Source organism: Taurulus bubalis (genome assembly GCF_910589615.1).
Source record: "Taurulus bubalis genome assembly, chromosome: 16".
Lineage (NCBI taxonomy): Eukaryota > Metazoa > Chordata > Actinopteri > Perciformes > Cottidae > Taurulus > Taurulus bubalis.
In genome coordinates this window covers 12,752,824-12,766,573 of record NC_136604.1, presented here as the reverse complement: position 1 = coordinate 12,766,573, position 13,750 = coordinate 12,752,824, and the positions used below count along the sequence as shown (strand labels likewise).

Genomic DNA, 13,750 nt, shown 5'->3' with positions numbered 1-13,750 from the left:
TTTTTTCATGGAGGATTTAGACTTTAGGCTGCATTGCAGGGTTATTCATTGTGGTCTGCACATTTCAGAAAGGGACATTAGACTTTTTTCCATGAAATAATAGTGTCCACTCTTAACATTGCTGATAAGAATGCCAGGCTAGGTTTCAATACTAGACACGAAGGTGCAGGAATACTTTTTTACATAGCTTAGCATATTGTAATTTTCCTGTCCTTTTTTAATGTGATTTTATCTCTGCCGGAATCTACTCTAATGCTAAATGTGTCCACCTTCCACATACAATTCTGAGCACATATAGGCAAATAGATTTAGATATCTATCTATATACTGAATATAGTTTGTGGTTAAAATGAAATATGTCTCGTCAATTGGGCTAAAACCCTCTCCTCCCCTGCCCGGTCTCTATACCAGATTGTCTCCCAATATGTTTGTTTATAGATAGGTATGACATCTGAGTTGAAAGTTGTTGAGTTTAAACTGTTTCCAGCTCCCACTAGTCTCTCTTACTCCACTTTGTGCTGCAGTTTATTGGCAGGAGTTTAATACATTCTCCAACCGATTTTCTGTATCATATCCTGTCAAAAGCAAGGCTTTTATTGGCACACTTTGGATATGATATTAACAGATTGATATACCTTTGATTGGCTATTATTTGCGGATAAAATCTGTCAACCAATACATTGGTCATGCTCTAGTAATGTCTCCTGCGGTGATGTGAGTTTTCCATATTTATGTGATCCGGTGACTTTTTCTTCTTAATTCTGTGTTTTTGTACATCTACTTGTTCCTGGGATGTTTATTTTCTGTGCAGTGGGTCTCAGGGCATTATTGTTATTCTGAGTGTCTCATTAGTTTTTACCCAAATGGGCTTTACTGCACATGCCCTTTTGATGCTCTCTCTTAGTGGAGCAAAATTGCTTCCCTTCAGTCTCTCTTAGAAATATTGCTTTGACCTCGTTCATATCCTAATGCAGATTAAGCAACCAGACTTGTCCCAAAATGGGGAAACATCTTTATCTCAAAGGCTTTTCTAAGCATGTCGTTGAAGGCTTATGCAATAGAGCTAAATATTTAGCATGAATGCCAGGCTATCATTATATATATCATTATGAGATTATGAAAAACATAACTTACTCAAAAGAATATGCTACCGACCTACACAGTCTGCCCCAACATATTGTAAACTTCCTGGTTTCTTTTTCCCCATCATAAATAACATTTATTAATAATAATAATATCATTCTTATTAAGATGGAGAATGCATTATTTTATGATACTAAAATGTCCCTGCAACACTGAATGCTGTAGTTGATTTCCAGCAGTGACCTTGACTCGTAGTTCTGGGCCTTTTTGTTTCCAGTGGCTGTTTATTGTCGTCTTTACTGAGGCGGGTCGCCTGGGAGACTGAACCTACCATTAATATTTAGAGTGTGTGTGTGTGTGTGTGTGTGTGTGTGTGTGTGTGTGTGTGTGTGTGTGTGTGTGTGTGTGTGTGTAAAATGGTGGGACAGATACGAATTGCTACAATGAATCTATAACCTGCAGGGAATGAATTATCTGTATAGATACTGTCTGCTGCTCATGCACCTGGTTTAAGACATGACAGGATTCACATACACACAAGTAGGTCATCTAAGGGCAAACCATTAAAAAGCTATATGCAAAGAGAATGAAATACAACAGATCCCTTGCAGGAAATCACAAAGGCCAAGAGAGGAAAGACAACATTCTGATATATTCGTATTTACTGCGTCCCAAATCACGATGTTCCTATCCATCTTTGTCAAAATGTTCAGTAAATATTTGCACAGGCTTGCCCTCACAGCGCATTATATGTATCTCATTCTTATGGGAAGAATGCAATACGTCCCAAAGTAGTCATAAGCTGCACCGCATCTTCTCTTGGAGATACTATCCAAATGCATTTTCACACACCCACCCCATTTGTCCCGCTGACAATAACTTGCACTAATGAATGTATGAGTAGGATGAATGTAGCATGGGCCAGTCAGGTGTTTTTCAATGCTTGGTGAGTTAGAAAAACTGTAAGTGTGTAATGTAGTAGTATGAGTGTGCGTTGTCCCAGAGGAAAGCAGGGAGCGATGTGAGTCTCAGCTCTACGCCGACTGGCATCATTCGGTTGACCTTTCAGCAGCGAAGCAATGAAATGCCCGACACTAACGAGGATGTTGGAAGGTGTGTCTCGGTCTCCGTATCATTTTAGAAGCTCTGATAGTGTGGTATTTGAGTCTGAATAATATTAGAAACTGCGGTGCATTTTTTTCACTAATAACTTGCAGAGGTCCCCTGAAATTTGAAATTTCCACTGCTATGTCCAGACTAATATATCTTAGCTTTTGGATGGATTGCCTTTTTTAATTTTGTTATATTCTGGCTTTTGGTGATCCACTTTTCCTCCAGCACCACCATGAGGTGTGTATTTTAGTGAAAGATTGTGACAGCCATTGGCCTTTTTTTGTGTTATTCCAATAACATTAATGATAACTCTGTTCTGTTTATATGTCTGTGTGAGACAGGGACACAGCATGCTCAGCTAGACAGTTGTGTTTTTCCTACTGTGACTTTGAAAAAGACTTAATGGATGAATTGCTGTAAAAATCGTAATAGACCTTTATGTCCGCCTCAGGATTAATTGTAAAAATGTGATGATCCTCTTGACTTTTCATTCAGTGCCACCATCAGGCCAAAATGTCAATTTGTCCAATACTTTAGTTTGTAACCAAATACCTGCAACATGAGTACTTCATGTTTAGTGCAAATAGCTCATGTTAGAATGCCGTCGAGATAGCGGCACCCTTTTAAATATTTAATAGTGCAGCGCAAAACCGTGACACAAAGCTCCTGCTGGACACCGAACGCTTAATTAAAGCAGACCAGAACACAAGCGTTCTGTATTTCTCCATTAGAAAAAGTCATAGTGGTCTTTTAAGAAACAGTTTCTATGAAAGTAGCACACATCCCTGGTAAATGAAATATACTAAAGTTCATTCAAGCTTTTTTTTATTTTTAAATTTCCCCCTTTCTTCTCCCTACCCCCTATGTGGATAAAAGCAGTAGAAAGAGACATTGAATAAATGGTGACAGTGTTGATGTCTTCATGGCTCATTTGCTCTCCGTCTGTGTGGCTCTGGCACTCCTCTGTTTCCTCACACGAATAAAACACACAGAGGGATTCTGGATCTGCCGGTGGCTGTTGAAGTTGCCTTCCTTCCCTGCTTGCCTCTTCAAGCTCTCTCTCTCTTCTTTTCTCACTCTTCATGCGCTTTCTTTCAGGCTCACTCTTTTATGTTCCTTCTCAGTGGGTCTCCAGAACAGACGAGTAATTATTTCTCATGCTTTCATGCTCTGGGTTTCTCTTTTTAGAATTTAGCAAAGATGACACCAGTCTAAAAGCAAGTGGCAACTTACCATTTTCAATTAAATAACATCGAAGCCACTCAAAAGTCTGGCTTGACAATTGTCTCACTGCTCTTTCAGGCCAACCGATTATACATGTTCCATTTAACGCTATCCTCGCTTTGAGATCTTTTGACATTTTTCCCTTTCGATTGTTCAGATATTTAATTTCTATGCAGAAGTGGTCTTGAGAAAGGAGGTAGCGGTGCTTGTTTGATTGCATCAGTCAATGCTGCCGGATTCTACATAATTCATAACTCCATTCAGGTGTCTCTCTCCCAGTTTCCATTACTTTACACCCTTTCTGTTTCTCTCTCTCCCACTTGCATGTATTGTTGTCCTGCCTCAGATCCTAAAAGATTAATTGTCTTGCCATGTTTCTGCTACAACACGGGGCTTAATGGAATCCAAGTCGTGACTTTTCAGACTCTCCTGTTTAAGCGGGTTCATGGAACATTCATGAGGTTATTCAGAAAAGGGCCAGGCGTGGTGACTAATGGCCCTGCTCGGGGATTCACGGTGTGGCATCTTGTTGCTGGGATGGAGAGCCGGGTGGTGAACCATGGCAGGTCCGGGCATGGACACACACATTGCTAACAGAAGAACACACACACAGGTCACATGATGTCCTCATGTTTGTGTCTTCCATCAGAGAGCCATCAGCCAAGGTCAGAACATAGGCACATGTTCAGCACCACAGACAGAGCCGTTGTACGGCTTAGGTTAGGATCATAGCACACAAACACAATACATCATGTGGAATATTTTGATTGATTTTTTTCCTTCGTATTTATTTTGAATTGTTTTAAATTGTCTTTAGTCAAGGACAGTATTTTATAACTTCCTTTTGTGTTGCTTAGTAATGAGCTTTACATCAGAAGAGGACTAATTTGAACTAAGACCGAAGCGGAGAGAGGAGCTCAGTGTATCCTAGGAATTGCAGGCATCTAGTCTAGAAGTAACAAATGCGTGAACACATTTTTCTGCATCTCTTTGAGACAGGATGTGCCTGATTTTGAAATGTTGCAGATATACAAGCTTGTAAACACAAGGCAAAGTACTCAAACTGCTTCTGTGGTCGTTCCCGCTACAGTTGGTGTCGCCAAGACCACATTTGACATGACTCAAACCAAACGATACCTGCGTCTGTCGCAACTAGTAATAAGATAGTCTGACATGATTTATAGTAGTATTCTTATGACAATCGTTTATTTGTTTCTTAAAATAACATTTTGTATAAACTCTATTGCTTCCTGTCAAAAAGCAGATGAAAAAATCTACTATCATAGGCCACAAACCCCTTCATACTTCCTATCACCTGTTATTGCAAGAAAATAATCAGTTATAACAATAACCGTTCACATGTACATGTCCAATAACCCTGTGTGCGTGTGCTCCTGGGTGGCTGGAAAGTGTGTGTGTGTGTGTGTGTGGGTGTGGGTGGGTGGGTGGTGTATCCAAACCCAGCAGGTGATATTGAGTCGTCCAAACTCATTAACTGGACAACTCTCAGTTTAATGACATTCCTAAGTTACCTGCTGTGCTGTGATTAAAAACAACACACGCACATATGTGAAATTGCACAGTGTGAGATTGAAATGCTGTGATGTGTTTGGACTGGTCCATAGTGTGTCACTGAGATACAGTTTTAGCACACATACACACTGTTAACGCTCACAGGCGTGGTCAAAATAAAATATCCGGGCGTGCAGTTGGCGTTAAAGAGTAATCAAATTATTATAAATATCTAATTATGCATTATGCATCTTTAAAATGAAAGAGAAACGCATGTGTTTTTTTTTTTTGTATATCATAAACAAAGGAATATTTTTTATACGTTTGTAAAGATGAGATTCGAGTAGATTCTTTCCGGCACAGAAACTCAAACATGTACAGTCAAACACACAAGACAAAGTTGTGCTTGAGAACTGAGATATTGAAGTGCAGTAAACGTGATCATAATTAACACCCTACATGACTGCAGAAAAGTATAATATTCTGCATGACTATTTTGAGACATTTGGATTTTCTTTTACGCCTAGAAAACTTTCAAGCCTATAGGGGGGCAAGTGTTTAGAACTTAATAGACTTTGAATAGAGTATCACTTTAATAGGATTAATTACATGTCTGACCCACTGAGAGACGTCTTTCCCACATGCTGACAAGTCATTACATTATCCTGTAATTAATATGATACGTGAGTCGTTGCTTTGGGCAAAATATGGAAAAGGAATATGACTTACTATTAAGTCTTGCGTTAATGTTCTATATTTGTTTTTAAATCTAAAGAGGTTTATGAAACAGGAAGGAAGGACATGCTTAATTCTAGTGAATTAAATGTACTTCATGATATGTTTGTGTCCTATTTCATTTATCATTTCAGAGAGCTCCTTCTGTAAGCTGTTGCTTCCACTAACTAAGTATCGGTGGGATGAGAATTTGTGTCCGACATCAAACATTAGTATGCTAATGATCTCATTTGAAATGACTCGTTAAGTCTCAAGGTTTTAGCTGCTAATCCCTCCCGTAGGTCTCCTTCCATGATTCAGGAGAGAAGTGGATGATGGCGAGGGGAGGAAGGGCCAAGCGTAGAATTCCAAGTATCCCTCAAGTCGTGAGATGAGGAGCTATTTGGCAGTCTGCAACCACTTCACACAGTTGTCAGTTGGAGCCTTCTGTTAAAGGAGGGGAGCCGGCTTCAGGGTTTTCCTCCTGGTAGCCTCGGGCATATGGCATCAAAATGTTTTTAAATTGCAGGGAACAAATAACAACACACTTGGCAGATGACTCATTGAGAATCTCAAGTTTTGAGCATCTTTGTAGTTTTTCAGACGTTCTCGTCCACTGTCGGCTCTCAGCAACCCTTGGTGGATTGAAGTGGTGCGTTGGATGCAACATCACCCAGCATATGACAGTGCTGCCACTTGCTGCTGTGTACTCTGAGCTTCTCGGAAGTAATTTACCATCAAACTCTCACCAACTTGTCTCCTTAAAACACTTTTTTCCTTCAGAAACTGCACACCTTGCTCTCAACAAACTGAAGCCGTTTTCCCGAAAGGCCCCTTACTGGCAGACCTTGTCAAAGATGAAATCAGACAAAACTGTTTTTACATGAATAAATAATGTAGTTGAGTCCTTTCCTGACAAAACAAATGACTATTTGGGTACACAAAACGATAAACAACTAAGTACAAATGAAGGACAACGTAAATACAATGTAAATGTAATTTTTTTTTTAATGCAAAATACAAAAACGGGTTAAACATTTTATATTTATTATTATTCCTTGCAATCACGGATTCTAAAATAGTAAAGTCTCTGATTTATTTACATTTGTTACATTTACATTTATTTATGTACATTTGAGTGCATGCTTAATATTTAACTTCTAACGGTTATGGTAGTGTCATCCCTGAGTCTATTTTTTTTTTAAAGTTTAACTGGTTTATTATTATACCTGTAAAACTGTTCCACTGCATCTCTAGTTTTAGAAGTATATTTCATAAACATGATGTGCTTGTGTGCTTTCACATTCTTGTTTGTTTAAACATTTCTGTTTTTGCATCTGGGCAAACTCGGACAGATTGTGTGTTTAGTTGCGTCAGCAATCTGCCTGTGCACATCATAGTCTGTTATGTAGCTCCTAATGTATTTCGATATGAGATATGAATTGTGCTAAGTGTTTTTAATAAATGCATCCTGGTGCAGCCTTATCGTATTTGAGAAAACATGAGTCTGTGAAAATGCTGCTAAATTTTGTTTTGACATTTGTCTCAGTCCAGGGTGCTTCATGTCTCCCTCAGTCTGATTTTCTCTTCTTTCCATTTGCTGTTCTTCTATCCCTGGCTCTCCCTCGGTCCTCTGCATCTGGACCATTGTTGGGGACTGCATGCTAAAATGGTTTAATTACATAATTACAAAGCTCAGAAGAAAATAAGACTTTGGCTTTTTTTCTGTTTTCCTTCTTATCTAATCAAGTTTCTTCGTATAGAGTAAGCTTCGGGTCTTGCTTGAAATTGAATACTTTGAAACTTAAAATAGATTAAAAACAAATGAAATTCTGTCAACAAATAGTAGTCTATTTTTTTATAGCATTGTATTATCTTGCAACTTGAATCAGTGACCTCATTCTCCTCGCATCAATATATAATGATCATTAATTTCAGGGTAGACATACTCAAAATTGAAGAGGAAGTATAACCAAAAAGCCTTGTTGGTGAGACCCAAACATTATAAAATTGACACATTTTACAGACTTCAAATTAAAAAATCCAAAGACATTACATTTAAAGGGGACATATTTGGCCCATAATCCATGCTAATAGGGTTAGCAACATGTAACGTGGAAGCTCATTAGTTCCGCTGCTGAACCCAAGTTCTAATTTTAATGGTGGTTTTTGCATTGCTAGACAATTTTTGATATTTAGAGAGAGCATTTGTGTGTGTGTGTGTGTGTGTGTGTGTGTGTGTGTGTGTGTGTGTGTGTGTGCGCGCGCCTGTTGGTCTTAAATGACATGTGCTCAGGCACTTTGTTGGCACATTGCTATTTTAAGGCAGAAAGCTATTGCGCCATTGACCAACAAAAACCTGGTCTAAATTCAATGGCACACTATTTTGCTATAGTTGGCGGGTTCACAATCTTCATAAACTCGCCTCGTTACAGACACAGGGAAGTGCAGCAGCGATTTCCTCCTCAGTTGAATAGGTTATCGATTAATTTGCTCCTATACACAGATTTGAGTGATTTGTTGATTGAGAGAGGGTTCGCCAGCCAAGGTCCACATACCCTTCCCTCTATTCAACTCTACAACTTTAATTTAGCACCTCAAGTCAATGGACGGCGACAAATAATGCGCTCCTAATAAGAATATAGAGAGATAAGATAATCCTTTATTAGTCCCGCTGTGGGGAAATTGCAGCATTACAGCAGGAGACACAAGAGACAGTAAATACAAATCAAGTAATATAAATAAACGGTAAGAAAAACAGTAAAGAATAAAAATAATCCACATAGCAAATAAAATGTACAGACGTATAACTGCTATAATGCTATTCTAGGACTGTACCCAATATTCTAGGACTGTACCCAATAGTTTGAAGCCTTAAACTAAAGCTTAATTCATTGCGTTAACATTCAAATTCTAAATCAACATTTGAATGCTGCAGGTGTTTTACTTTTTTTTAATGTATATTCATTGTCTTCAAACCCAGTAATTCTGCCTAGTTGCAGATAACGATTAGGCTCCACAAATATAATTAGTATTTTACTATTTGTAGAATTAAATCCCAGGGGTGACTGCATAGGATTGTTAACGTGTGATCTAAATATTTCCAATAACGTTAGCGTTATAAAGTCAAAAAATATAGATTTATTGAAAAAAGGTGGTAGTTATTATTTATAAAATGCACACCATGTTCTTATCTCACCAAATATTCTGCTTCAATCCATATTTTTTATAGTGTTTGCCATTAAAAAAGAAAAGAAACTGTGGTCACAAACCATTTGAATAGCAATGTGCTAGGTGAAAGCCTACCTGGCTTTTAAGGGAATGGGAGAGATGACACTGTGATTGGTTGAATTCATGTTTAGCCCAAAACATCTATGATTCATTTAGAGACTCGATACAAGCCCTTTGCCTCTTGTGTTTTACTTTGCACCCAGATTATGTGATGTTTAACTCGTTAAAGTAGAGTTGGACAAGCCCTCAATGCATCTACACGACAACATACCATGCACTTTAGACAATATGCTATAGATCGCTTAAACAAGGCAGATAAAGTTACCATTACAAACTATAGTGTTATTGACACGAAAAAAAAATAGCTTTACTCTGATCTTATTTGAACCTTGGATAAGCCTGATGAACATTACCAGTAACTGTGGTGTTGTTTGCTGTAGCATGAGAAGTACACAGTCAGTCTGCGAAGTCATCTCACCGGCTGTGGTTTGCATCTACCTGCTGCTGCCTTGGTATCCTGCACACACGCAAACAGTGACTGGACTGGAAAGATGGTGCTGACGCTGCTCTCTGGAGACGCACACACACACACACACACACACACACACACACACACACACACACACTACCCTTGTCACAGTTGGACATCGGAGCATGCTGGTATTGTAATTAGAGTGAGGATGACACTTTTTGCTGTGTATTCATCATGTGGCATAGCTGCAAGGTGACTCTGAGGGTTGTTTCGTTACTTTGTGCACACTCATGGATGCACATACACACAAACAAATACACACTGGACCTTGACAGATGTCAGGGTGGCATTCAGCTCTCACGTCTCTCTCTCTCTCTCTCTCTTTCTCTCTCTCTCTCTCTTACATATACAGAGACTCACAGCTGCACACACATACACTTTTGACACACACGCTTAGTCCCCTCTCTCTCTCGTCAGGACTCATCTGAGTGCTGGCCAGTTGACTAATTAGTTCTCAGTTGACGTCACGGAGCCGTCACGTTGAATGGACTTTGATAAGAGCATAACGGGTGACAGCTGCCCCACACTTGTCACGCTTGCATTCACATACACATAAACTAAGTCACTTCAGGTCACTTGAAGCATCAGGCTCATCAGTTGTCATTACTAACGATGACATCCTCTCCCACTTGGTGAAATGTCAACAATATTGTTGCAACATGGCTACAACGCTATCATCTCTGGCAGGTCCATCTACCTAAAATCCAATGTTAGCACTGATGCAATCAATTCAGCTCAGCTATACAAGAAGCTATTTGTCTGAAAATGGTTTCACTTTCGGTCAGTGAAGCATCAGCCTCGACTATAAGTCTAGCAGTAAGGATAACCATCTGAGGAAAAAATGTGTGAACGTTTATTCTGCTGACATTGTGTGAATGCGGCTTTACTGTGGACGAGACATTCTAGTTCTGCGTCAAACCAGAATGTCTCGTCCACAGTAAATCCGCATTCACGCATTTGTCCCTGTTGTGTGCAAGTACATATGTTTGGTTTCACTTGAGCTAATGAAATTTCTAATTTGGAACACTTTGTTTGCTCAAAAGAGGCCTGTCAGCAGGAACGTATTCTAATAGTCAATTATTTGAAAAGGCCTTTCAGATTTCACCTCACTCTAGAGTATCCTCAAGCATAAGATACACTCCCTGTCATGTCCAGGGGGAAAACTGTGTGTAGTTCTGGACACAAATGGACATTTCTGTTATCGAGTGTCACAAGGCAAACGGTTGTCCCACCTAATCATATCTATGTAATATTGTATTACAAAGTATTTCACGGTAACCATAAAAATATTTGCTCTGCTGATTAATTTTTGGCATATGGTCCAGCATGACCTAAACTGGTCACCACAGTGTCCTGTTACCTACTTTATGGGTGGTATAGGCACTGAACATCTGGCTGTGCAGATGGATGAAAAGCATACAGGACAAAGAAAACTCATTACAGCCCATTTTCCATCCAGCTACGTGGTCTGCCGCGGACCCACATGCTCAGCCAAAAAGAGTCCTACATTCTGACTTAAATTGAGAGGGTTCATATCTACCCTGCTGTTTTGTGGCGTGAAAGCCAGCTACAAGCAGAGTACTGTGCATGTGCGTGTGTGTACGTGTGTGTCTGTCCCTGCTGTGTGACTCATCCATCGAGAAGTGTCAGACTCCTCAGGAACTTGATGTGTCCAGTCGCCCACCCCATGTCCATGACCGCGTTAGCCTGCCTGTGGGAGGGAAAGGCTTTCCGAAGTGAAGGAAGGAAGAGAGGTTTTACATAACCCGTTTCAACCAATTAAGAGTCCAGTTCACAGTGGTTTATGAGGTGTTTAGCCTCAGGTTTCGTACCTGTTTTAGGGACATAGGTCATAGCACGATGCCGTTTTCAATATCTTTTTTTTTAAATATATATTTAGAAATAGTTAATTTGAATTAAAAATCAATTGAAAAAGATTAGTTGAAGGTGCTGGTAGAGTGCAGCTTAACTGATGAGGAAGAAAACGGTTGCTGCACTGCTGTCTCTGGTCACTTCTCAATCAGTGAAGCTGGTTACAAAAGCAGATTTCCATTAACTGCAAAGACAAAATACCTTTACGCCATGTCAGAAATCGCTCATTCACTACTTCAGGATAGTCATCCTTTAGTTTACTTTATTTTCAGCAGTTTGGGGATTTGATTTTGGACAAATCAGCATGTAGCGTCCTCAATGCCAGGTCTAGTGTCCTGACCTGTGTTTGCTTCATTCATCTGAAGATACAGTGCAGTAATGGAAGTTATAAAAAGAAATGGATATATACAAGACAGAATATAAAACCATAGCTCTTCAAGTAAAATGCAAATGGCCCCACTGCGGTCAGCCTCAGATTAAGGTTGTGTGCAGCTCACTGATTTGGGTCAAAAGTATTAAGGAGCTCCAGGTTCCTATTTTCTTTAGTACAGTCAATTCAGCGACTAAGCCCTAGTGCAATGGGTGGTGAAGTATTTTATTGCATAACAGATGTTTTATTTCATCATCAGAATACTTCTTAAGCATCGCTTTGGTATAACAAAAAACCACAAGGCAGATTTAATGCTAAGGCTTAAAGCAGGAGTTACCTAATCACTCACAGTAACATGACTTTGCACTAGCACTGTGCTGTCTCCGTTCAGGCAGATAATTTTAAGTGCATTTGTGCAGTGGTGAGAATGATTCAGGCGTAACATTTAAGCTCGCTGGAAAGCAGCTGAGAAGGGAAGTACTAAATAGTTTTTTTCCCTCCATGTAGACTATTCTTCTGCAAAAACTATACATTCAAACACAATTCTTAAAGGCTCAAGTGGATTCTGTAAGAATTGAGCTTGTTTTCCCTGTGCATTGGATTTGAAATGGAACAGCAACTATGAGGTTGAATTGCTGACTTTCTGCAGGTTTCTGCATCCACATTTAATGAACCAGTTAAATTGTTAGTCATTTGAAATGTAGTGTGATCTACAGTATATTTGTCCCATAGATACAAGTATTACACCACCATACTGTTGCATTTTCATCTCATTATAATGCAGAGCAGCTGTGCCTAGATTTCCTCCTCTTAAATTATTTCCTAGTGTGGATGAATTATGTTTGTTTGATGAAATATTCAGTGATCCACACGCCACACAAGTTTGCAATAGGCGTATTACAATGCGGAACACTGTTTGTAAACTATTTAGAGCATCAACACGCCATAATGTTTTGTTTTTTTGCCTCCACGCTGTGCTGCTTCAGGTCCTGCTGAGCCCTGTGAGAGGTAATAAAACTGTCTGCGACGCAGCATGCCTTGCAAAACCTGAGGATGGAGAAATCTCTGCCGAGCCTCATGAGACTATTTACTGTCTGTATCCCCCAAATAAGCCTTGACATGTAATTCCCCTCACCTTGCCACCTCAAGGCCCTGTTGGTCCTATCAATAAACAGTCTGTTTAGCTCAGAGGTCACTTCAAACTTCCCAACAACTTTTTCTAGTCAACCTAAAGGGTATTTGACTTTTGTTCAAATGTACCTTCATTTCCTATTTTTATTTTCTTTCTGTCCCCAAGGGCAATGCACTGTTGACTAAGCAGCCAGTCAGCATCTGTTTTGCTCACCTCCATTAGTTTCCTGAGTGACTACCGGCACCGGTAGCACATCCCCCCAACCGGATTGCTCTCCCATCCTTCGCTCCAAATCAAGGCTCAAGCCGCTGTGCCCGTGGCCTGCAGGCATCACTCATTAAACTGTGAAGTTTCAATTGCTGCCTGACCTCTTCCATCCAATTTCATGGCTGCTTGTGGTGGGCCAGTGACCCTGCTGCTCCGCTCTGAAACTCTATAAGTGAACCAACCTTTTGGCTCAAGGCCACAAGTCATCTCAGCAAGACGACGAGAGGGAGATGAATTTAGTTCAAATGAATGTCAAGCCTTGTTACTCTACCTCTTGGTTAATATGGTTTGGCCACTCAAGAGTCCTGGCTTTCCCCTCTTCCCCCTCATTCTTATTTCAAACACTCTCACACAACTAGTGGGGAGTGATGCGCTTCAGTGCACTGCTAATAAAGAAAATAAACCATCTATGGCTTTGGAAAATGGAAAATCTCAACTTAATCCAATTGGAACAGTGTTTGCTGGTCATAATGTGTCTCCGAGGGCTATTTTGGGAGCTAAACGTTCAATGGCACTTAGCCTTGCTTCGTTGGGGAACTGTATCCCAATCGCAGTGGCTGTTTCTCAGAAATAAATCAACTTTCTTCCATGTCTTTGATGCAGACTCAAATAGTCTGTCTCATCATATATTTCTCTACTCTATCTTCTGGAAAATGCTGTGTTATGAGTATTTATCTAATACGCCTGATGATTTATTAAT

General features: G+C 39.8%; 1 protein-coding gene across 2 annotated transcripts in view; it reads left to right on the top strand.

Moving 5' to 3' along the window:
• Window positions 1-13,750, top strand: part of elmo1 (engulfment and cell motility 1 (ced-12 homolog, C. elegans)) — a gene marked incomplete at its 5' end in the record, with an annotated part of 68,162 nt that overhangs the window by 19,654 nt on the left and 34,758 nt on the right. The gene's annotated exons all lie outside the window — the stretch shown is intronic.